This window comes from Pelophylax lessonae, assembly GCF_965119305.1.
Source record: "Pelophylax lessonae genome assembly, chromosome: 5".
NCBI lineage: Eukaryota > Metazoa > Chordata > Amphibia > Anura > Ranidae > Pelophylax > Pelophylax lessonae.
The window spans coordinates 179,613,806-179,639,711 of NC_138772.1; the positions used below are offsets into that span (position 1 = coordinate 179,613,806).

Genomic DNA, 25,906 nt, shown 5'->3' on the forward strand with positions numbered 1-25,906 from the left:
GACCAGTGGAGGCGGAGAAGAGGGGGTGCTGCGGCTGAACAGAGAGGTGCAGGATTTGTAGGAGGAGTTGTGCCCTCCTCTCTGCTGCAAACTGCAGAGTTGGGGGGTGGGGTGGGGTGGGGCTGATCCTCTCTGCAGCTGCAGGGGAAAGCACAGGATCTGGTAGAGGAGTTCTGTCCTCTCTGCTGGGACAAGGTGGGGGCAGAGATGAGGGAGATGCAGCAGCTGCAGGAGAAGTGCAAGGGCCACATGAAATGGCCTGGCGGGCCGGATTTGGCCCACGGACCTTGTGTCCTATGAGCTACCATGAGAATCACACTCCGGATCAACATAAGGCTCCAGAGCTGTCAGAAAATTGTTGACGTTTGCTACATTTCAGCAAGATTAAAAAAATAACTAAAATAAAAATAAAAACCGTACTAGTGTGAAGATGTTACTGCTAGCAGAATAAAAAAGGAAACACAATTTTTGCTATTCTTCAATTAGCATTGAATCCCATTCAATAGGAACAGCACTGAGTACAATATATAGAGAGCTGGGAGACAGCCACATGTAATGGGTTAATGGGTCACATTGTATTTGGCGACTGCTCACCGCACACTTATTGCTATTGGCAAACAATCTACAATTTAGCTTTTCTAGAAGAGTAAATATTGAGAGAGCCACATGGAGAGAAGTATAATGGTCTTTATCAGCCGGCTCTGCATGAACAAGCTGGATATTCAATCGGCATTCCAGTAGAATTGTCAAAGTAACGTTCCAGATAAAACCAGACAACCTCAACCAATGCAAGAATTTTTAAAGGGCCTATTAGAAAATAATACTTACCTTGCAGATGGTGGTTCCAGTTGCATTACCTATCACAATAGCATTCCGCACAGATTACCAGATCTTCATCTCTAGGTTAGGTAGGTTCACATAAATCCATTCTCTGAAAGGCAAATTAGCCTCAGTTTACAATATGAACCGCATGTGATCGCACAGGAACCACATACCTGTTCAATTTATATGTCATTCAGTGCAGTGCGATTTATGCCCATTTATTTTGAATAAGATCAAATCGCACTGCAGGGCACCACAGTCGTGCATGCACACCAATTTGGGTAACGCACTGCAACTAGATTGCATGATACGTTTATGTTTGGGGTGTCATCACGATTGCACTGATACCCACTGCAGATCGCAAGGGCACTGCATTAGTGTTAATTTAAGCTTATGGTGATTTTTAACTTGATTTTAACCCTTCCCAGATCTATCCAAAGCTAAACAAACGTTTTGGCTAAGGGTCCTTTCACACGGCCATATCTGTTCAGCAGAGGATCCACAGACAGATCAATGGCTGAATCAGAATGGGATGGATGTCACTCTTGTGAGTTTTATTCTACAGGTGAACTTGCATCTATATACATCAAAGTACCTCCAAACCGTCACAGTTAGGTGCAAAAAACAGAAAAGTACACAGTCATTTTTATTTTCTGCACCTGAGGTAAGTGGATGTAAATGTGCCTACCAACAGACTTACAAGAAGTTTTTAATCAAGTCTGGCTGGAAAAACTGACAGGCAGACCTGATTGAAAAGCCCACAAGAAAGGACCTTTAAGCCTCATTTACACTTGCCCTGCCCTCTAAAAAGCATTCCACTTTGGATCGCTCTTCAAAGGGTTTTTGAAAGCTGAGGAGGAGGGCACGCACGAGTGCCCCCATAACAAGCAGCTTGCTCTGGGGCCACTTGGCAAAGGGGGAGAAGGATTGGAGCTGCTCTGTGCAAAACCATTTTTTTGGTTATAAACACAATAAACACAATGTACCTTTAGAATTACATACTTTAGCTCCTATTGGCCTCAGTGTGGTGTGACACAAGCCAAAACATCATGTACATCTTTTCTGCAAACGCCACAACAGCATGGTGGTGTGAACTGGTCAGAGGATTTTTCCCTTGTCTTGCATTGGACAAGGCTGCCAAGCGCGGTCTCAATGCTCCTTGTCCTTATCTCTCCCCTCCCCCACATACAGGACTGCTATGCGTTTCATGGTTAGTCCTGCAGCCATGCATTATACACCGTTATGAATTCCTGTCTGCAGCACTTTATGAATCAGTAAGTGCCGATGTTCTGTCAGAAAACCCTACCCCATCAGATTTCCCTACCTCCGTCATTTCCGGTGTGGGTTCGTCATGCACCAGCTGTAGCCGCGTCACATGTCCTACTGTGCAGCGCAGAATAGGTAGGGAATTTTGATAACATCGTAAGAGGTGAGGCACAAGTCCTACTGCGCATGAGCAGGCGCATGCACACCAACGGATCGGGCAGCGGCATCTCTTATAACAAACATACATCCGATCTCCATGGCACACAATGCGCAGAGCCGACAACGGGACAGTCCTATTCCCTACCCACACGTGCACGCCCACTGTCTCATTGTCGGGTCGGCGCAGTGTGGGTCATGGATATGGGATTGTTGGCTCAGCGCAGTGTCAGGTCAGCGCAGTGTGGGCCATGGAGATCTGATGGATGTTTTTTATAAGAGATGCCGCTGCCCACCCGGTCGGTGCGCATGCGCCTGCTCATGCGCAGTAGGACTTGTGCCTCACCTCCTACAACGTGTGACGCGGCTACAGCTGGTGCATGACGAATCCACAGCTGATCTCAACCAGAAATTACGTAGGTAGGGAAATCTGATAGAACACCGGTTCACACATATGAGATGTGGGAGCCCTGTGAATCCACTGCGGGTTAGTGCATCATACTCGACATGCAGGAAGTTTAGACGGCTTTATGCAAATTGCTGGGGGTGTCAATACAAAGTTAACGATGCCCCCAGATCAGTTTGCATATCGCAGTGCGAACTGTCAGTTTGGACATGAATCGGATCGCAAAGGTGTGAACACCCATGCAATCCGATTCTGGTGTGGAAAAAAAAAAAGGGTCCTTTATGACTTTGGTCCGAAAGCGATGTGAATTCAGCCATAAAATCTGTATGTTTGAATTTGTATTGCACAGACATCGCATGTGATTTGCAGAGCAGTGCGCTGCGAATCACATGCGATGTCTGACATCGCATATGTGTGAACCGGTACAACTATTACTATTGTGGAAGTGCTTGAGTATCGCAGGCAAAATCTGCATTTAATCTGGAATTTGCATTGATGACATCAGAGAAGCTGAAGCAGTATTTTTAGGAGGCCACCTATAAGATAAATAAGAAGCAATAATAAACACCAAGGCGTAAAAGTAAGCATATTCACAAGGTCACCGCTCATCAATTCACTCCTAATGCAGTGACATCAATGAGCCAAGGCAAACAATATAAAGCTTTGTGTATACTTTATGAAATTGTGCTGGCATGTCAAACTTGGCAAACAAAAATAATGAAACATGAAATGAAGATTGAATTAAACATGTGCTTTCTTGAAGCTGCTCTTTGTCATCTAATACAAAATATGCCAAAAAGTCACGTCCTGTCTGCGTAATGGAAAAGGCAAAGAAAACCCAAGAAAAAAGCCTTTATGATCGCATGTTCACTGCGGCACCGCACACTGGGATCATGCTGATCTGCAGCCAATTCCAGGCAAGACCCTGAACATCCGGTCACATTGTCTCAGTATGTTTAGCTTATTTATAGCCTAATGCACCATTGTTCATTTACCACTAACATGAAGGACAAAACCGAAAAGACCTTTCCGTAGGAACCATGTACATTGGAGAATACGGATTCAAAACATGAGCATGATATAGATCATGCTGATAGAGTGATATTGAGAGCAGCAGACAAAAAAAAAAAAAAAACACATAAAATAAATATATTTAACCACTTCAATGCACTTTCACCCCCTTCCTGCCAAGGCCAATTTTCAGCTTTCAACGGTGTCACACTTTGAATGTCATGCAAAGCTGTACCCAAACTAAATTTTTGTGACAGATAGTGGTTAATAAATAGCACCAAAAGAAAGCGCTAAGTTTTTTAATTTTTTGCTAAACGAATGATAAAAGACTGAAAATTAAAACAAAAAAAAAAAAAAAAAAGTTTTTGTTTCGGTTATAAAATGTTGTAAATAAGTATGTTTTCTCCTTCACTGATGTGCACTGATGAGGCAGACTGACGGGTACTGATTAGGTGGCACTGATGGGGAGACACTAATATGCAGCACTAATAGGCAGTGTTTATGGGCACGGATAGGCGGCAATGATGAGGTGGCAATGATGAGGTGCCACTGATGCGGAGGCACTAATATGCAGCACTGATGGTCAGCCTTTATGGGTACTGATAGGTGGCAATGATGAGGAGGCACTGAAAGACATCACTGATGGGCACTGGTGAGCTTATGATTATCAGTGCAGACCCGCATCCCCCCCACCCCTCAGGAGAGCAGCCCATCGGCTCTCCTCTACTCACGCCCTGTCAGCAGTGAATAGAGGAACGCAGATAACTGGCACTTCCTGGTTACGCTGTGATCAGCTTCGACACAGCTGATAACATGGTAAAGAGCCTACGTCAAAGGCTCTTTACCGTGATCGGCTATGTGGTGTGTCGGAGTGACACACCGCACTACTGATCGCCCCAAGCGCCTTCTTCTGAAGGACATCATATAACATCCAGTCAGAACAGGAGAGCCACCGCTGGGCCATCACTTTTCTATAGGCCAGACGGGATGTGGTTAAAGAAGTCTCACTTCAATTTTTTCAGTGTTCGGTCCCCCGGAGGACAAAGTACACATAGTACTTAGTTCAATGTTTCTATGTGTTTTGAAAGCCTAGCTACGAGGTCAAACAGGTCCTCCCTCCCTCCTTCCCTCCCTCCCTCCCATGGCTGTCTGACAATGCAGCTAGCAAGGAGATGCTTGATAACCGGCAAGACAAGAGGTGGCAGGAGGAATGCAGAGGGACAGAAGGTTGACACAACACTGGTTTTAAAGCAGCTGTCTCCTTGCTAGGTATGTTTTTGGACAGCCATTGGGGGGGGGGGGGGGTGCAGGTTTAGGAGATAATAATTTTACCTACAGGTAAGTCTTATTCTAGGCTTACCTGTAGGTAAAAATTAAAAAGCAGAGTATACTATCGCTTTAATTAGTGACAGGGTTTTTATTTTTATTTATTTTTATTTTTTTAGCAGTTCCGCGGCACCTCCAACACTGAATGTATGTAATATCAAGGGGTGTGGGGTGTGTTGGAAGGTGTATTGACGCTAGCTGCTGGGGGCTCTATTGTTACTGGTGGGGATCTGTTTTTGTGTGAGGGTCTATTGTCTCTGGTGGGGGATCTATTGTTTCTGGGGGGTCTTATGTTGCTTGTAGGGATCTACTGTTGTTGGGGGTCTATTCTTGCTGGCTGCTGGAGGGTTTACTGATGCTGGCTGCTGGGAGAGCCTTTGTTGCTACTGGGGGGGTCTAATGTTGCTGGGTGTGGTATTTTGTTGTGAGTGGTCCATTGCTGCTGTGTGTCTGTTTTTGCTGCAGTGGATCTATTGTTGCTGGGGTGGAGTCCATTGTAGCTGGGGGAGCCCATTGTTGTGTAGGGGGGATCTATTGTTGCTGGCTGCAGGGGATCTGTTTTACTGCTTTCCCTATCATTAACAAATTCCATACAACTTATTTAGCACCACAAAATGATACTTGGTTCTGTATTCTCTTTAACCACTTAAGCCCCGGAGGATTTGGCTGCTAAACGACCAGAGGGTATTTTGCGATTCGGCACTGCGTGACTTTAACGGACAATTGCACGGTCGTGCGACGCTGTACCTAAACGAATTTGGCGTCCTTTTTTTCCCACAAACAGAGCTTTCTTTTGGCGGTATTTGATCACCTGTGCGATTTTTTGATCACGCGCTATAAACAAAAAAAGAGCGTAAATTTTGCAAAAATAGCAATATTTTTCCCTTTTTTTTATATAAAATTCCCCCAAAAAAAATGTAAAAATCAAAATTTTTTAATATTTTCGGCCAATTTGTTTTATGCTACCTATGTTTGGTAAAAAAAAATCGCAAAAAGCGTATTTTGATTGGTTTGCGCAAAAGTTATTGCGTTTACTAACAAAGGGAAAGATTTTTGTCATTTTTGTTGTTTTCTTTTTTAACGCGTAATGGCGGCGATCTGCGATTTTTTTTGCGGTACTGCGACATTGCGGCGGAAAGATCGGACCCTTGACTGACATTTTTGACACTTTTGGGGTTACCAGTGACATTTCTACAGTAATCAGTGCTATATATATGCACTGTTACTGTAAAAATACACTGGTAGTGAAGGGGTTAACTTTATTTGAGAGGGAGGGGCTGTGTGTGTCCCTAGGGGCGTGATTCTAACTGTGATTGGCTGTGGCTTCAACTGTATGCAGAGTGATCAATGGATCTACATAGTAGATCCATGTGATCAGCTCTCATACAGAGAGGAGAATGACAGGCAGCTTGTTTACACAAGCTGCCTGACTTTCTCCCTCTCCCCCGCCGATCGCAGAGTGGCCGGCGGCGATCGGGTCCGCCGGTCACACGCGCGGGGGGGTCCGTGACCACGCGGGAGCGCGCCTCCGGCGGCGCGCGCTCGCTCCCTAAACCCTCACAGGCGAGCGACGTAGACCTACGTCACTTTGCCTGTGAGGGGCTGACCGCCGCCGTAGATAGTCGTGCGGCGGTCGGCAAGTGGTTAAGAAGTGGTACTGGGAGATGGGCAGGGGGTGGAACCCAGGGACGGTGCTCAGAGGTGGGTAGGGGGCAGAGACAAGGGGTGACTCAGAAAGGGGAAGTTTCTGCACCTATTCTCTGAGTAAAAAGCCCTGAATTAGATATTGTGTTTTACTTACTGTACTTTCTGTCAAACCTTTCCCTAAACAAAAAAAAAAATTTAACAATGACCTTTTCATAAGGCTCAGTCATTACTACTACAAAAAACGGTCAGACCGGAGAATTATCCTAGGGCAGTGTTGCAAATGTATCTTCTGTAATGAAAAGCTAATTAGGGCAACAATTACCTGTAAACAAAATGTATAGAACTTACTTATTAACAGTGAATGCTGCTTTAAAAGCTCAAAATGTGCAGGCAACATTGAAAAAATAATTTAAAAAATTATAAAGACCTCAATATTTTTTGAACTATCATTAAACTGAGACCGCCATTCTCACCAGACTGAGGATTAAGAAAGTAGGAGTGCGTACCACAAAAAAAAATAAATAAATAAAAAAAAGGTACCTACCGGTACTCCCTGAAAATAAAGCAAAAATATCCAGTATTCTAGGGTGGAAGAAGAGGATGAGGGTAGTTTATTTTTCTGGTGAAGGTCTTCTTCAAAGTGGCTCTAAGGTGTAATTGTCTTTTACATTAATGCAGGGTTCCCCAAACTTTCTAAACAAAGGGCCAGTTTACTGACCTTCAGACTTTAGGGGGCCAGATTTTGGCCATCAGGAGTAAAAATGTCCCAGCATCAGTGGAAGTAAACAATGCCCCATCTTTGGTGAGAAAAACTGTGCCCCATTGATAATGTCATTGGGAGAAATTGTGCCCCATAGTGGGTGTCATTAGGAGGAATTGCACCCCTTACTTGGTGTAAGTAGATCAAATAGTGCCCCAAGGGACACGTGAAAGCAAGCAAAGGGCGCATCCTTCCCCTGGGCCACAGTTTGAAGACCAGTGTCTTAATGCATTAATAGTAAAAAAACACTCTACTAACTGTCCCGTCCCTGTCCCCCACACATCTCTAAACACCTGACTCCTCCACCGATCCTCCAACACTGTCCTGTCTGCAGCAGCGCTGCTCACATTTCCTTGTCTCAAATGAAATGCTGAGGGCAGTTGAAGCCATTGGCTCCTGCAGCTGTCAGTCAAATCCTGTGAAGAGGGAGTGAGGGGGAGGGCATGGCTGAGCCACACTGTGTGTGTGTCCATGGACACACACAACGTAGCTTAGCCACACAGTGTGTCCATGGACACACACAGCCTGGATCGGGATTGCACCCGCTTGCTGAGGGGGGGCTCTCGAAGGAGAGGAGGAGCGGAGAGCACTGGTGGGGAACTTGAGAAGAGGAGGTAAGGACTGCTCTACGCAATACCATTGCAGAGAGTAGGTAAGTTTAACATCTTTTTTATTAAAAAATAAATTACCTTTACAATGCTCTGTTTTAGCTCTTTTTATGGTATAAAGCATGGGTGTCCAACCTTTTGGTCTCTCTGGGCCACATTGAGTGTAGAGAAATTTTCTCGGGCCGCATATAAAATATATACTATAGTTAAGGTATATAAGTAATAAAAACGCCACCGCGCACTTCCCGCGCCCCTCCCCCCTGAGCACTAATTTAACACAACTAGAGGATGATCCCTTCCGAGGCAGCCTCTGCCTACAGTTAGTTGGAAGCCGATGTGACCGTGCCCCCGAGCATACTTCCTTCCTCCCCAACAAAAAAAAAAATTGTCAGGGGGTAGTGGGCCGCATTGCCTGCGGTTCCGGGCCGCAGGTTGGACATGCCTGGTATAAAAGGAACTTACCATGCATATTGTTTTCACCAGAAAACCTGAAAGACCTTTTCACTAGCATACAAAGCACAGATACTTTACAAAATGCATTAAAGAGGAGATTTCTTTTTTTTTGTTTGTTTTTTTTTTAATCAGCACCAGGGATATTACTTACATGAATAAAGAGTGTACTGTGCTGGTGGCTGTTGCACCCCGATAACTACACAGAGTTGATCTTCCAGTGCAAGGGGGGTATAACAAGCAGCAGCACCAGTAACAGGCACTTGTCATAATTGCCAACACCACCTGCCTTTTCTACCACTTACCTCCATTCATAGAAGCTGTAATACATCAACTCCAACAATGAAAAGTGCTCTATGAATGGAGGATGGATGAATAAAAAGGTCCACCTCCTGAATTCATAAAGCGCTCTATTATGGGAAGCAATAGCAAGGATTTTAAGAATGGAGCAAGGAGGTGGCAGGCATAATCGGTACCTTTGAAGAGTGCCACTTCGGGGGTATGGGGGGGGGACTAAAATTTCCAAGGAACACACCAACAATCAGCACATGGGACACTCTTCATTTAATTCATGCAAGTACTCTCCTAGGTGTTGATTTAGCTAAAAAAGAAAAAAAAAATAGTTACTGAATCTCAGCTTTAGCACACAGATATAAAGTTTCAGATTGTAAGGTCAGTAAAAGATGATTGCTAACTGGTTCCTATAGATAACTGCACTGGGAAACTTGACTCATCGAATAGGCTCTTTACAGAGTGGGTGAGCATATTTTTTATTGAGATAACCTACATGAGCAAAGCAGATGGCTGACCGACTGCATGGATGACATTCAGAAGTTGAAGCATATGTCTAAGTTGGCCAGATACACACATTTCAATGGGCTGGTGAGTCTACAGGCCAAGTACAAACTTCCAAACTAAGCGGAATATGTTCTACTATTTAGAATTGCTGCAAGGTAATGGAATCGGCACAAATGGCTGGTAAAGTTTGGACACATTCCATTGAATATTCAGCAGTAGCCAGCTGTCCAATTTACAGTGCATATCCCACGCAATATGCCAGGCAGTACAGGTGCCGCGTCAAAGTCCCACTCTACTCATTAACTCTAACAATCAAAATAAGCTCCTAATAAAAGACTCACAATGTATACAGTTGGTTTTAAATATAAATAAAATTCACAGTTTAAAGTGGACCTTCACTCCCAAATTAAAGTTTGCTGCAATCTAATCACACACTTTAAGAAAAACGGATCTTTTAAAAAATTAGGATTTTTGACTTACCGTACAGTCCATTTCTCTGATGTTCATTAAAAGGATACAGCTCCTGATCTTCATAACCATTGGGTTATACTGCCCCCTACAGGAGTAGGGCACTACTCAGAAAAATAATCTGGCCATGCCTATGGGCAGTCCCAGGGGTATACTTACTCTCCCTGCTATAGGTACTCAAGTTTTGTTACAAGCAGTGTCAGAAGAATTACACAGTGTCCGTCAATGAAGATCAGAGAAATGGATTTTATGGTAAGTCAAAAATCCCATTTTCTCTTTTGTTCATTGATGGACACAGCTCCTGATCTTCATAACCATTGGGACGTCCCAAAGCAGTGTTAAACATGAGGGGGGGGGGGGGACAGCAAAAAAATTCCCCAGGCTAAACAGTAGCTAACTAGGCAACAGGAGCTCAACCAAAACAACTGGAGCCCACCTGAAAACAACAATACACGCTCAAAGAGGATCAAGTCTTCTAAACAGCAGCCTGCAAAACCTTGCGGCCAAAAGAAGCATCCTCAGATGCCAACACATCAACTTCATAGAACTTTGTGAAAGTGTGCACCGACAACCAGGTGGCCGCCTTGCAAACCTGCGGCACTGACGCCTGATGACGGAAGGCCCAGGAGGCACTAAGTGCCCGAGTAGCGTGCGCCTTGACAGCAAAAGGAGAAACCTGAACCTTAACCCTGATGGAATAGGCCTGAATATCTGTCTGTCTAATCCATCTAGAAATGGTCGCAGAGGAAGCGGACAACCCCTTCCGAGGCCCATCCGTGAGCACAAATAGTGAGTCTGACTTCCTAAAAGACTGCGTATTCAAATGAAAATCAGAGACAACCTTTGAGAGGAACGATGGACACGGCCAAAGGACCAGCTTGTGGCGTCTGCCAGAGGATCCCGTGACTGAGCCACAAACCTCTGCATCTTTCTGTTGAGCCAAGACGCCAACAGATCCACCTTTGGTATACTCCACCAGAGGCACAACTGATGAAACACCTCCAGACGAAGGGACCACTCCAGAGCCGCCAGGACACTTTATGTGCCTCCTTGGTGATTGACATAACCACGGCTGTGGCATTGTCCGATTGAATGCACACTGGACATCCCTGAAGACGAGCCGTCCAATGGTCCAGTCACTGGTCGGATTGCTCGGAGTTCCAAGACATTAAACGGTAGTCTGGACTCTTCCAGTGTCCAGATCCCCTGAGCAGAAATCGTTGCCAAGGACACCTTCCCAGCCAGACAGGCTGGCATTTGTGGTGAACGCTGTTCAATACAAAGGGAGAAAGGATTTTCCCAGCCAAAGCGCCGGAGAACAAAGCCACCATATCACAGAGACTCCTTCGTACTCTGGCTCAGTCGGATCTGCATAGCACCCTGCCCCCACCCCAGGAGGTGGAACAGACCACCCACACAGCCCCAGCATAAGTGGAAGAGGGGGGGTAGGATGGGGGACAGATGAAAAGGGGGTGCCTGACGGGAAGGAGGGGCTCACGTCCACCCAAAGACCCCCCTTCCAGGAACCAGGCGGGCACCGCTGCAGACAGAACCCCTCACCATCTAAATGAGGGTGCTGTCGGCAATGAGGAACGCTGGGACTCAGGTTGTATTCGACCTTGCGAGACGTTTAACTCGCAGGCAAGCCCCCATCCCCCACCTAGCACAGAGCTAAGGTCTGCGAGCGCTCACTGGGACTGCTCATAGGCATAGCCAGATTCTTTTTCTGCCTAGTGTCCTACTACTGTAGGGGGCAGTATAGCCCAATGGTTATGAAGATCAGGACCTGGGTCTGTCAATGAACGAAAGAATTTTTTTTTTTTTTAACTTATTTTTATTTTTTAGTCTGGCCTTGCAGACTAATCCTCCAGCTCTTTACCTGTAATAAGGTATGGACTTTCATTTGGAAGGATGGAGGAAGTGTCAATAGACTATTTGAGCTGTCATAATCAAACTTTTATTCCATTGAGAACTCCAAGTCTGTCCCCTGCGGTATCAGAAGTGATTTACTCATTCACAGATCTTTGTGAATGAATGTAGCACACTAAGTACAGGTGTGACACATAATATGGTGCAAGAGGTGGAGTTAGCCTTTAACAGTCTAAGGCAATTTTGGCATGTTTTAACCACAGTGCCCCATCCCTCTTCCCCCTCCCTCACCACAAGCTGCTAAGGCAGCCTAAAGGGGTGTAAACATGCTGAGGTCCCAATGGTTTGCTTCGTGGCAGCAAAATTTATCCAATCTGTTCATTCAAGGGTGGTACCACCATCGAACATAACCCATTTGAGCGAATGAGGCCACGGATACACAAAGTTGCAGAGTTGTGGGGCAGCATTTAATGGGTTAAAACCAGCAGTGAGGGGGAGACACCTTGCATCCAAGCCACCTGTTAAATGCCTCTGAAAAGCTATCTGCCACAGATGAATTTTCAGAGGGGCGGAAAGAACTGCCACAAGTATAAACTTAGCCTTTAAAAGATATTGATTGAGTCAAAACAGATGCACAAGCAAGAAGCTACAATTTTATAGAAGATCCGCCCCAAAATCTCATTGATCCTCTTTAGCATTGTCTCTACTCTCTATTCATAGCCTGTAGAATTGCACACTAAATACATAGCATGTATACACTGCTCTGGCTGCCAATTTCACCTTTGACCTTGGCAAACTCGGTCAAGCTCATGTGGGATTGAATAGCAATGAAATAACTAAAATGTAGCAGAACTTCACTGGATATTACCCAACACTTTGTGACTTGTCCTTGAATTAACACAGAGGGGTCATAGCCTTCCACAAACTCTTCCTATTATTGGTTACATGGCTTGGCTGAAGATCCAGCAATGCAGACAAAGGAGGTTTCAGAGAGGCTTACTTGAATGGTTGCATCACAATTCCAGTTCTTACTAGAACACAAAACTTTAGATATACTGTGAAACCACAGTAGGGAGGGTGTGGTTTTACTTTAAGAACTCCCATTTCAAAAGTTGGGTCATTAACATGCATTGCATTAGGTCAATCCTTTCATTTTTAATAGACTGCCAATGCAATGAAAATTGGAATGGCATCATTTTTTTCTGATACACATTTGGGTTACGTTGGGATGCCATTCCAAAAGAAAACTAAAGGCCCTGCAACGCATAGCGGTATATAGGTATGAACTAGCCCTTAAAGTGTATTTATACTAGCCACTTTCTTTGGTTGTAAAGGCTGAAGGTTTTTACCTTCATGCCTGAAAGTAAAAAAAAAAAATACCTCCTGTGGGCTGCTTCCCACAGCCCACCCTAATACTCACCTGAGCCCCCTCTCAAACCAGTGATGTGCGCAAGAGCCTTGGCTGTCCCATGACTGCTTCTCCTCATTAGACAGCATTAGAAGCCATTGGCTCCCTCTGCTGTCAATCACAGCCAGGGAGCCAATGAGGAAAGCGTGTGGGTGGGGGGAGGGGGGCGAGCTGCAGCTCCATGTCTTATGGAGCACGCACCAGTGCCCCTGTCTGGCAAGTGTCTTGCTACTGGGGACACTGGTCGAGGTGGAGGAGCCAGGAGCACCAGCAAGGAACCTGAGACGGATCGGGGCTGCTCTGTGCACAACGACTGCACAGAGCAGGCAAGTATAAAATGTTTGTTATTTTTTTTTTAAAGCCAAACCTTTAATACCACTTTAAAAAAACAGCACTTCTGCTTGCACATGGTTGCATTAGAGAAATTTGCAGAGCATCACCACATTTACAAAGCTCTGGGAAAAAGGAGTGCAACTTCACTTGCCTTTATTAAATCCACTGCATAAGCTAATATTGAAGGGTGTTTAGGGGCGCAAGAAAAAGAAAAAGACGAATAAAGAATATATTTCAATTCATTGTTATTACTGAAAATAATTTAGTCACAGAGAACAGTTTTAACTCAAGTACGACACATTCCATTTTTTATTTGTTCTTTATTATACATCATTTTACTGTTCAAACTAACGTACTGTAGGTTGTAGATTTAATAAATATTGGCAGGGGTTCCCTAATACCTGAAAATTATTTCTAGGAACCCTCCACTGGTAAAAAAGTTGAGAAAGGCTGGTCTAAACAGTTAAATATGCATGCATGTATGTATCCTTAAAGCGGAGTTCCGGGCACAAAATCAATATTTTTTTTTGTGCCCGTCCGCTAGTTCAGCATAACCTGAAAAGGAATTGGATAGTTAGGTTTTTTTTTTTAAAAAAAAAAAAACTCACCTTGTAATTGACGATCGTAAATACTCACCTCAGGGTACTTCCTCCCTCAGCGCCGTGGCTCCGCTGTCACTTCCTGCGCTGCGATGATTCCTGGGAGCTGAACGTCATCGCTCCCAGGAATCAATGCAACGGCACTGGCCCCGCTCGTCACTTCTGGGTGACGCCGCATTCCCCTGCTAAACAGCTTCTGGGCATGCCCAGAAGCTGTTTAGGAATGCGGCACCGCACCGGAAGTGACGAGAGGGGCCGGTGCAGGCGCATTCTGGGACAAGAAGACGCGGAAGAAGACACAGAAGAGGACCGCGCCGGTTTCAGCTGCCCACAAGAGAGATGGAAACCCTGTGGAAGAAATTTTATAAGTAAGTATTTCTTCTAAAAGGTAAGTGCGAACCGGGACAGATCAGAGGCTAGCCATTGTGGAATGTGCTAGCCCTGACTGTCCCGGGGGTATGTTTGTTAAAAAATGACTTCTGTGCCCGGAACTCCGCTTTAATTGCAAAAGATTTTGTCTTGTGATCTACATACCCCTTTCACACCGGTAGTTTAACCTAGACTTACACTGTGTAGCCAGGAGGGTGACAACCTCAATTCCTGGTTCCAAAGAGATGGTAGGTGACATGGAAAGCCCCAAACTTTAGAAAAAGGCTGTGGTGTAGCATTTCTAGCTATGCAGAGAGACAAAAATGAATAAATCACAGGAGTCATTGAACACAATTACAAAATTTTGTAACCTTTTATTTGTAAATTTTATCCAGAAAATAATAAAAATTTGGGGGGAAAAAAAAACTTGCCTGATATTTAGCTAAAAACAAAAAACCGGCATTTACACAGAAATTGTATGTTGAAGTAGAGGGGTGGAGTCCTGTAGAATAATGAAGTACCTAACGGATTTCTATAATGTCCAGTACAGTTTGACGGACCTGTAACATCTGTGCTTCCTCAACATATCAAGAGCCATTTACAAAACCTTTCTCCATAGCAGTCTCTCTCAACCTTTTTATCATAGAGGAATCCTTAAAGTAACTTTCCAATTTCAAGGAACCCCTGCTAATTATTACTATATCTATATGGTAGTGTGATGATCACTAGGAAGATTGCGCCTAATGGCCTGTACACTGGTCCAAAATCGGGACAGAAAAAAAAAAATAAAAAATCGGAAGTGATGTAATGTGTTGTAGTGTTCTTGTATTGGGTTTTACGGACGACAACTGTACTGAATAAATGAAAATCGTACAATCTGGTATCGTACAATAAAAGTTTTTGTGCTTGTCCGATTGGATAATATCGGATGAACTGTCATGATCGGGTCTTCAAAGCTCTGTACTAACGATCCGATTATCGTATGATCACTTTAAAAGCAGTATTTTTCATTCGATTATCAGATCGTGTGTAGGGGCCATTACATTTGTGGTCATTGGGAAGAATACTCTCTTACACATAGCTAAAAATATCATAGGTTTCAATAGTTATTTATCTGAGAGGCAGAAATTGCTCAAGGAACCGCTAGAAACCTCTAGAGGAAATCTGGTTGAGAAAACAAGATTTTTGTAAGATCTTACCGTAAAATCTGTTTCTCTGAAGTCCATTGACAGACGCAGCCTCCATCTTCATTAACCATTGGGTTATGCTTCCCCCTGCAGGAGTAGTTCTAGGCAGGAAAAATTTAAATCTCCACACCCACGGGGCTGTCCCCACAGGCATAACCCACACACCCTCTGCTCCAGCAAACCAGTTTAGTTGTAAGCAGTGAAGAAGAGAGAAAAAAAACATCCCCATATCAGAGGGGCAATTGCTGCGTCTGTCAATGGACTTCAGAGAAACCGTTTTTACGGTAAGATCTTACAAAACTCTTGTTTTCTCTATTGTCCATTGACAGACGCAGCCTCTATCTTCCTTAGCCATTGGGACGTCCCAAAGCAGTGTAGGTATGAGGGGTGGGAAGAACGCAACCAGATAGTAATGTAAACTCCAAAGGCTAAACTTAGCCAACTGGGTAACCCATCTCTAGGCAGAAACAAACTGGTTTTCTGGAGCAGAGGGTGTGTGGTTTATGCCTCTGGGGACAGCCCCGCGGGCCTGGACATTTCAATTTTTTCTGCCTAGAATTACTCCTGCAGGGGGGAGCATAACCCAATGGCTAATGAAGATGGAGGCTGCGTCTGTCAATGGACGATAAAGAAAGATTTATCAACCTAAAAGTGACAGCATAACAGTTAATTATTTTTTAATACATACAGTACATAAAATATGCCTATTTTGGTGATTAGCAAAGTTTAATTAACCACTTAAGGACCCATCCTTTTTCTGACATTTGTTGTTTACAAGTAAAAAATCTGTATTTTTGCTTTTTTTGTTAGCAAAGACCCTAGAAAATAAAATGGCAGTTTTTTATGTCACGCAGCAGTTTTTCAAACGCAATGTTTTTTTAAAAAAAAAAAAAAATGTTTTAATGAATTAAAAAAAAAAAAAAACATAATATATATCCCAATGTTTTTGCATAATACGAAATATTATGTTACCCCCAAGTAAATAGATGCCTAACATGTCATACTTTGAAATTGCACGCTCATGGAATGGCACCAAACTATGGTACTTAAAGCTTTAACTACTTGACGTCCGCGCTATACCCGAATGACAGCTACAGCGTGCGGACATGAATTGTGGGGAGGGCGTACATTGACGTCCTCTCAGCAACGAGCAGCAGTCCATGAGACTCGCCTGATCACAGATCGGAGATCGGGGGTGATCCCGCCCCCCTTACCACATGATCAGCTGTCAGCCAATGACAGCTGATCATGTAAAGTAAACGGCAGCCGGCGATCAGCTGTTTTTTTCTCCTCAAAACAATGATCGCCAGCTGCTATCAGAGGGACATCGGTCCCAAAGAGGAGAGGGATTATTTGTGCCACCTACCAGTGCCAGACAGTGCCAACTACCAGTGCCCACCAGTGCTCACTAGAGACACCTACCAGTGTCACCTATCAGTGCCCCATCATGTGTCTCCTACCACTGCCTATCATTGCCCATAAGTTCCACCCATCAGTGCCACTCAGTGCCCATGAGTGCCACCTATTAGTGCCCTTCAGCACCACCTACCAGTGCCCTTCAGTGCCACCCATCATTGCCCATCAGTGCAGCCTCTCAGTGCCCATCAGTGCCGCCTCATCAGCGAACATCAATGAAGGAGAAAAATTACCTGTTTGCAAAATTTTATAACAAACTATAAAAAACTGTTTGTTTTTTCAAAATTTTCAGGGTTTTTTTGTTTGTTCAGCAAAAAATAAAAAAAAAAACCCCAGTAGTGATTAAATACCACCAAAATAAAGCTCTATTTGTTTGAAAAAACTGATAAAAATGTAATTCGGGTACAGTGTTGCACGACAGCGCAATTGTCATTCAAAGTGCGACAGTGCTGAAAGCTGAAAATTGGCCTGGGCAGGAGGGGGTTTAAGTGCCCTGTAGGCAAGTGGTACAAATGTTACTAGCTTAGAGTTACAGAGGAGATCAAGTGCTAGAATTATTGCTCTCACGCAAACGTTTGTGGCGATACCTCACATGTGTGGTGCAAACTAGGGCTGCAACTAACGATTAATTTGTCTGTCGACTAATCTATCGATTATTTTTACGATTAGTCGACTAATCTAACGATTATTTTTATTTTATTTTTTTTGCTTAATTTAGTGTTTTTTTGATTAGCTAATTAATCCTGTAATTAATACAGACCCCTCAGTAAGCCCCCTCCCACTACAGACCCCTCAGTAAGCCCCCCTCCCAGTACAGACCCCCACAGTAAGCCCTCCCACCTAGTACAGACCTTTTAGTAAGCCCCCCTCCCAGTGCAGACCCCTCAGTAAGCCCTTCCACCTAGTACAGACCACTTAGTAAGCCCCCCTCCCAGTACAGACCCCTCAGTAAGCCCTCCCATCTAGTACAGACCACTTACTAAGCCCCCCCCCCCAGTACAGACCCCTCAGTAAGCCCTCCCACCTAGTACAGACCACTTACTAAACCCCCCTCCCAGTACAGACCCCTCAGTAAGCCCTCCCACCCAGTACAGACCACTTAGTAAGCCCCCCTCCCAGTGCAGACCCCTCAGTAAGCCCTCCCACCTAGTACAGTATGTACTAGGTGGGAGGGCTTACTGAGGGGTCTGCACTGGGAGGGGGGCTTACTAAGGGGTCTGTACTAGGTGGGAGGGCTTACTGAGGGGTGTGTACTGGAAGGGGGGCTTACTAAGGGGTCTCTACTGTACAGACCCCTTAGTAAGCCCCCCTCCCAGTACACTAGTACAGACCCCTCAGTAAGCCCTCCCACCTAGTACAGACCCCTTAGTAAGCCCCCCTCCCAGTGCAGACCCCTCAGTAAGCCCTCCCATCTAGTACAGACTGTACTAGGTGGGAGGGCTTACTGAGGGGTCTGCACTGGGAGGGGGGGCTTACTAAGGGGTCTGTACTGGGTGGGAGGGCTTACTGGGGGGTCTGTACTGGGAGGGGGGCTTACTAAGTGGTCTGTACTGTACAGACCACTTAGTAAGTCCCCCCTCCCAGTACAGACCCCCCAGTAAGCCCTCCCACCTAGTACAGGCCATTACAAGTCGGTGTAGCGCCGCAAATGTGACATGTCTAAGTAGCTGGGTGATCGGGGAGGATGGCGAATGTGTTGCGGCAGAAGCTGTGGCAGTACAGGGAGTACAGGGAGTACAGGGGTGCTGGAGACGGTCAGCGCTCACCTCTCGTCTCCGACGGAGCCCGGCGGGGGAGTTTCACCCGGCCCGCAATGCTTCAAGCGGCGCGGCGGCCGGCCGGGGGCGTGTGACGTCACGCGTTGACGCTTTTCACGCACGTCGACGATTTTTTGTAGTCGACGCGTCGTGGCAGCCCTAGTGCAAACACAGTTTACATACATGGTCGTGACCTACTTATGCGTTCACTACTGCAGTGGTTCTCAACTCCGGTCCTCGGGACCCACCAACAGGCCAGGTTTGCAAGATAACTAAATTACATCACAGGTGATCTCATTTGCTGCTCAGTGATTGCAGTATTCTAGTCTGCATCCCCCAAGGTAAAAAATCTGGCCTGTTAGTGGGTCCCGAGGACCGGAATTGAGAACCACTGCACTACTGCACACGGAGACAGGGGCGCTTTTTTTATTATTATTATTATTATTATTACATTTTTACACTGACCCTTTAAACATTTTTTTATCACTTTTATTGCTATCACAAAGAATGTAAACATCCCTTGGGATAACAATACAGCATGACAGGTCCTCTTTTTGGACAGATCTGGGGGTCTAAAAGACTCCAAATCTCTCCTCTACCCCTAAAAGCAAAAGATCAAAAAAAAAAGTTTTAGCTTTTGTTTTTTAAAAAAATAAAAATGTTTACATGACCCAAGGGCATAGAGTTGAGCGGTGGCCATCTTGCTATCGCTTATCTCTATGGGAAACCACTGCCGACATCAGATGGTTCCTGGGCTCGCTGATGAGTGAATTCGTAGCAGGGACCACTTTTATCTGAAAGCCGGCTGCCTAAGGGAAAAGAAAAAACTGGGGTTATGGCATATAGCTGCAGCCATAACCATAACTAGCCGGTATTTACCCTCAAAATCATGACATAAATTTTAAGTTAGGCGGTCGCCAAGTGGTTGGCAAAGGCAAAGAAAAACACATCATCAATGACTGACATTTACCTCATGCACACTGGATGTAATGAAAACGTCAGTAGATTGCTGTCGTTTAAGTTTTTTTGCAGTAGTGTTTTTGAGCGTTTTTTAGCTGTAGCGTTTCTTAGCTTTTTTTTTTTAGCAAAACTATATTCCCACAATATCTTATGGCTCAAAAACTTTGATAAATTCCAAATAACTGCGTTTTTTGGCGTTTTTTTAACATTTTCAGCTTTTATCAGAGTTAGCGCGTTTTTACAGCTGAAAAACGCCTCTTAAAACCCACTGGTTCTGGGGTTTTTTTTTCCCAGACAGAAAACGCCCCTGCCAAAAACTGCTGATAACAGCCTGTGTGTGCATGGACACATAAGATAACATGCTGAGGAGTTTATTGGCTGCAGAATAAAACGTCTGACGCCAAAAACAGTAGCTGTAAAAACGTCCAGTGTGCATGAGGCCTAATGTCACTCCCTGGTGTACAAAGGCATTGGAATCTTTAGTCTTATGTCTGCGTGTTTTTCGTTATCATCATAGATGAATATATGATCCAAAAGGAATGTGGCACCACAGATGCTTGCAGCTGTCAGTTCCCTACAGTTGTCATAAGCTACGGTCTTTAGTGAGCAGGCTTAAAGTTTATTCAAACCGAAGAACAAAAGGAGTCCTTTTTTCTTTTTCCTATATTTTTACCTGGAGCTTTTGCGAGTAGCACACAATGCTCACCCACCTTACAGAACCTTGAGGGAAGCAGCGTTGTCACCCTAGGACAGGAAGTGCGTTGGGCCTCATTCAGATGGGTGCTGGCAGCCATACTGTGTGCATGAGATTTTTGTTTTCGCTTCTACATCCCCCCAAGCATTTTGCAGGCAGCCTATGGAATAGATGCAGATGCAGTAGCTGCACAAGCACAGCCACATGCCGAAATTGTACAGGCGTGAGGGTGAGGAGCCCATTTTTGTATCCATGGAGCCAGTGTCTGCATCCACTTCCATAGACTGTCAGCACGCAGCTCAGGGTGGATACAAACGAGAAAACAACATGCCTCATGCATGCAGTATAAGGTTCAGTGCCTGTCCGAATAAGACCTTGGAACTACAAAATGCATCCACCTCTCCTCGTCTTTAAACCATAGGGTGTGGTGTTCTTAAATCCGCAGACGGGAGCGGTTACTTGCCTTTTTAGAACAGACATGGCAGAGTAACAGGGCCCTAAATGATTTTAATTTATTCAGGGTGGGGGTTCAGTCTTGGGCACCCAGAGACAAACTACTAACCTCTGTTTACAAGTTTAAATCATTTTTTTTGCTAGAAAATGACTTGGAACCCCCAAACATTATACATTTTGTTTTAGCAGAGACCCTAGGGAGTAAAATGGCGATCATTGCAATTTTTATGTCACGCAGTATTTACGCAGCAGTTGGCAAACGCATTTTTTTGGGGGGGGGGGGGGAAACACACTTTAACCCCTTCACGCCGACCGTACGCAAATATGTGGCCTCACTGGACTGGGTTTTTTCTGTAGGGCCGCATATTTGCATATCTCCCTTTGTGCTGGGAGCGTGCCAACGGCACCGTCCAAGCACAGAGACAGGGGTCTCATGGAGAGCTCCAGGCCCTGTACGAACAATCAGGACCTGGATCTCCCGATTCCAGGTCACCTGTCGCTGTGATAGCCTCTGATTGCCTACCACAGCGATCAGTCACTGTGTTGGACCCGCCCCTGTGTTTTCTTTCTCTGTAAATAGTGGAGAGACAATACTTAGTATCTCTCTCTATCCTTGACAAAAAAAAGTGTGTGAGAAAAAAATAATAATAATAAAAAAAAAATACAAAGAAAATACCTAGATCAAGTTTTATTCTAGGTCAGTGCTAGGGTTAATGCTTGGGTCAAGGTCAGGGTCAGTATTATTTTTTTACAGGATTTTTATTTTTTTAGTATCAGTGTTCCTAAATTGTGCTTAGGCATTAAGATTTGTTTTACCCTTAGGCATGAAGGGGTTAATGAATTAGAAAAAAAAAACAGTTACCCCAAGTTTTCTGTATATTGTGCAAGATGATGTTATGTTGAGTAAATAGTTACCCAACAGGTCGCGCTTTAAAATTGCGTACGCTCGTGGAATGGCGACAAACTACGGTACTTAAAAATCTCCATAGAAGACACTTTAAACACCTTCACAGGTTACCTGTTTAGAGTTAGAGCGCTAGATTTATTGCTCTCGCTCTAACATTCGCTGGGATACCTTGCATGCGTGGTTCGAATAACGTTTACATATGTGTGTGCGACTTGCGTATGGCCGGACGGATGGGGAGCACTCCGATCCCGTTAAAGAGCCTATGACGTAGGCTCTGTACCATGTGACCAGCTGTGTCCAATCACAGCTGGTCACATAGTAAATAGGAAGTGCTGTTGATCGGCTTTCCTCAGTTCGCGCCTGACAGGCACGAGTAGAGGAGAGCCGATCGGCAGCTCTCCAGAAAGGGGGGGGGGGTCTGTGCTGGTAATCAGAGCATTGATTACCAGTGCAGACCCTTGGGGGATGCCGCTAGAGCCACCAGGGATGCCCAACCATGGCCACCAGGGATGCCAATCAGTGCCCTCCTCATCAGTGCTGCCCATCATTGCCATCTATCAGTGATGCCCACCAGTGCCCATCATTGCCCATCATCGCTGTCTATCAGTGCCCATCAATGCTGCATATCAGTGCTACCTATCAGTGCCGCCTATCAGTGCCGCCTATCAGTGCCCATCAGTGCTGCATATTAGTGCCTCATCGTCAGTACCACCCCATCAGTGCCTGTCAGTGTGGCCTCATCCGCGCTAGTCAGGGCAGGAAAAAAACATATTTATTTACAAAATTTTATAACAAACAAAAAAACATTTTTTTTTCTTCAAACTTTTCGGTCTTTTTTTTATTTGTTTAGCAAAAAAGAAAAAAACCTTGCAGCGATCAAATACCACCAAAAGAAAGCTCTATTTGTGGGGAAAAAATGACAAATTTGGTTTAGGTACAGTGTTGCATGTCCGCGCAATTGTCATTCAAAAGGCAACAGCGCTAAAAGCTGAAAATTGGCCTGGGTAGGAAAGGGGTGAAAGTGCCCTGTATTGAAGTGGTTAATAATACAAAATCGTTCACCGTGATTGGCTCAGCGCAGTATACTGTATGTAGCTAAAGCTACGGTACATACCAGTACAGTATTCCCGCACATCCAGCCAGCGCTTTGAGAGATTACACCCTGTGTACTTACCTTGGAGATTAATAGGGACGTTTGTGTGCTTACCCTGCTTGGAGATTAATAGGGAGGTTTGTTTTGGGCCAAGTAGTCTTCACATTTTATACTCTGCGTATAAGACGACCCCCCTATTTTTGGGGGATGATTTTAAGGTTAAAAAGTCGTCTTATACGCTGGCAAATACGGTAATAAATGCACTTTTTTTACTGCAAAAAAAAAATGTGCATTTAATATTTTTTTTTTCCAAAAAGTGAACTTATCCTTTATTGCGCGTTGACACTGTGAAAATGTAAATGGGCTCCTAAAGTTACGGTAGTGTCATATAAAACAAAAATGTATTAAAGCTTTAAAAAAGTAGTAAAATCCACAAGTTTCCCAGGTTTGCAAAACACACCTCTGCCTGCATCAGGTATATAAGCCAGCCTTTACCTTGAAACTTTGATACTACATTTAATGAATTATTTAACTAATCAAAGCTAATCAAAATGAAAATCAAACGTATAAAAATGTGAAATTATGCAACATCTGCAAGTGTGAAGGTCTGCAGTGTTTTATGCTCTAGCTCTGCCTCTTCTAGATTTATTGTTTAGATAGGTTTCTGCGTCAGCCAGATTAGAGAACTTCAACACATTTCCGTACAGTCTGACAAACTTTGTTATTTGCACTAACAGTTAAAATTTAAGGACAAACTTTTGGGGATCCGAAAGTTTAACTGCTAGTGCAAATCAAATAAGTATCACAGACATTACCCAACAATGTGATAAAATTAAGCATCAGGGTGACCTCCAATTAAAGTACACTCAACATAGCCGCAGCAAAGCGCAGACAATAATATTTAATAGCAATCTAGTTTCTACGATAAGCACAAAATGATTCACCGTGTTCTAAAAAAAAAAACTCAACAGCTACTTGCAAAGACAGTGACTAGGCCAAAGCAGTGCAGACATGGAGCATGGGGTATATTAGTAATAGAGGAAGACACAGATGAGCAGCATGTTTAAAAGGCTTTTCTTATGATCTTATTGCTCACCGGCACAAATGCAAAGTCTTAGGTGAGTATGTATCCTTTAGCCCAGGCTGTCCGAGCAGAATGCTTTCAATGGGAAGGCAGGGCCGGACCACCCTTGCATGTGACCTTGACTGTCAGTTGCTTGTGTGGGAGTTGCTCTCTGAATATTTCTCAGAACACAGCTATGTTCATTGGGACTCCTTTGACAGCTTTCTCCCAGTATCTATAAATAGAGCCTCCTTGTGTAAAGTGAGAGGGACAGAACGGTGCCGAGCATAGTAAGCAGCCATAGGAACCGGTCTGCTGGGCACACACCATTTCAAACAATTGATTTACCTGGATATCACCAACCATAATAATCCCACACATATGAAAAATCTGGGATAATTTGCAGGCAAGAAAAAAAAAAAAAAGTCTTGCTTTAGGGTGCCGTTGCACCTAATCATTCTATAATGCACATTTTTGTGGGTTACAGCAGCCTATTAATTTTGATCAGGCTAGTAGAACCCTTTAAAGTAGAACTTTCCACATTTAGGGAAGGCGGGCATGCCATAGTGTGAAAGAATGTATAGCATACTTGGACATTATGGCACACTTACCTTTTGGTGTGCCTGGGCTCCTCATTCTTCTGGGTTCACCGTTTTCCAGGGTTTGCCATTGGGCAGCCCCTTTTGACATTTTGCAAATGCTGAAGCTACAGTATCTTGGGAGGCGGCTCTATTCCAGGCAATAGCCTGGGGTGTACTTGGCATTGGACATGCACCACAGGTAATAAAAAACGAACCCTTGGAGGTCTCTTCTGCCAAAAAAAAAAAATCCAGCTCCAAGCAATTTATTTCCAATTTAAATCGCCTGCAGCATTTATGGCAACATGGCACACCACAATACAACTAGTGCATGCTGTGGTGTGCTTTACTGCAGTTGTGTTTGCATCTATTGGTACTGCTTTCCTGCATATTTCTCCTCTCTTGATGAACACTCATGGATCTCTGCAGTCTCCTGTTATCTCCGCCCTCATCCAGCCCCCTCTAGCTCTCCTTGGCTTTCCTATGACTCATCCCTCCTCCCTTGCTGGCAAACTCTCATGAGAGGTAGAGAGAGAGGGAGCTATGCATGAGGTCATTAGCCTAAGCTTTTTACAAGACAAGAAAGAGGAAGTGGGCTGTAAAAGGTATTTACTGGCAGAAAAAAAAAAAAATTACTATCCAAAAGGTAAAACAACAAGGGCAGAAGATTTAATAGATGGAAAGATAAAGAAATGACTGAAGGTCCGCTTAAAATCAGGAATGTCATGGAAAAGTCAGGCTTATTTATTTACATGCTTGTTCCAGGTCAGGGTCCCAGAGCATAGAAGGCAAAAGTAGAGCATGAGAGCCAGACAACTAGCATTTGCAGAATAAGAAGCCAACAGCCTCCATGTTTCTCTCAGGAGAGGAGGTCCTACGACCAAAAACATAGATTTATAGTCATACGATTTTGCTGAAGGGAAGAAATCACATATACCACTTGTTTAATCTGACATCTATGGCTATATATTCTACTGACAGACAGAAAAACCTTACCCCATACCATGTGGTGTCAGTAGTTCTTTATACCCATTAACAGACAGAAAACCTTACTGTATACCATTTGGTGAGAATATGCCTTTATACCTACTGTACATAAAGATCCTATGTTCAGAGAAAATCATTGCTTACCTAATTATGCAAATATTATCAACCTGACCAGTCGTGCGGATTGTATAGCTTCAATAATTTATAGACACTGACTAGGAATAAAACGTGCTGAAAGTGAAGTCCGACCGAAGCCAGAAAACCTGATCTACATACTTTTTCAAGGTCAGTCACTCAGAAGCCGTTGGATCATCATGGCACCTCGGCAATTAGTGTTTTCAGAAGGGGTCAGCCATGGCACACACCATGTTTGTTTTTTTTTGGTACTGGTATCCCTGGGATTGTTTTTCCACAGCAGCCTATTAGTTTCAATTCTGCCCTTTAAAATGACAGTTGAGGGTGAACAGTGAATACAGCACAGGGCACACCGTACGTCCTTCAAAATGTTGACAAAT

The 25,906-nt window shown here is 44.3% G+C and overlaps 1 protein-coding gene across 3 annotated transcripts in view; it reads right to left on the reverse strand.

The window, feature by feature from the left end:
* The window catches only part of TRAK1 (trafficking kinesin protein 1), a 326,839-nt gene that overhangs the window by 214,743 nt on the left and 86,190 nt on the right, over positions 1–25,906 (reverse strand). Inside the window, exon 1 of one of the 3 annotated variants that reach the window (XM_082258144.1) lies at positions 23,860–23,970. The exons of the other annotated variants lie outside the window; for them this stretch is intronic. The gene's annotated coding sequence lies outside the window, so the exon portion shown is untranslated. Of the gene's footprint in view, positions 1–23,859; positions 23,971–25,906 lie in introns of those variants that run through there. 3 annotated transcript variants of the gene reach the window in all.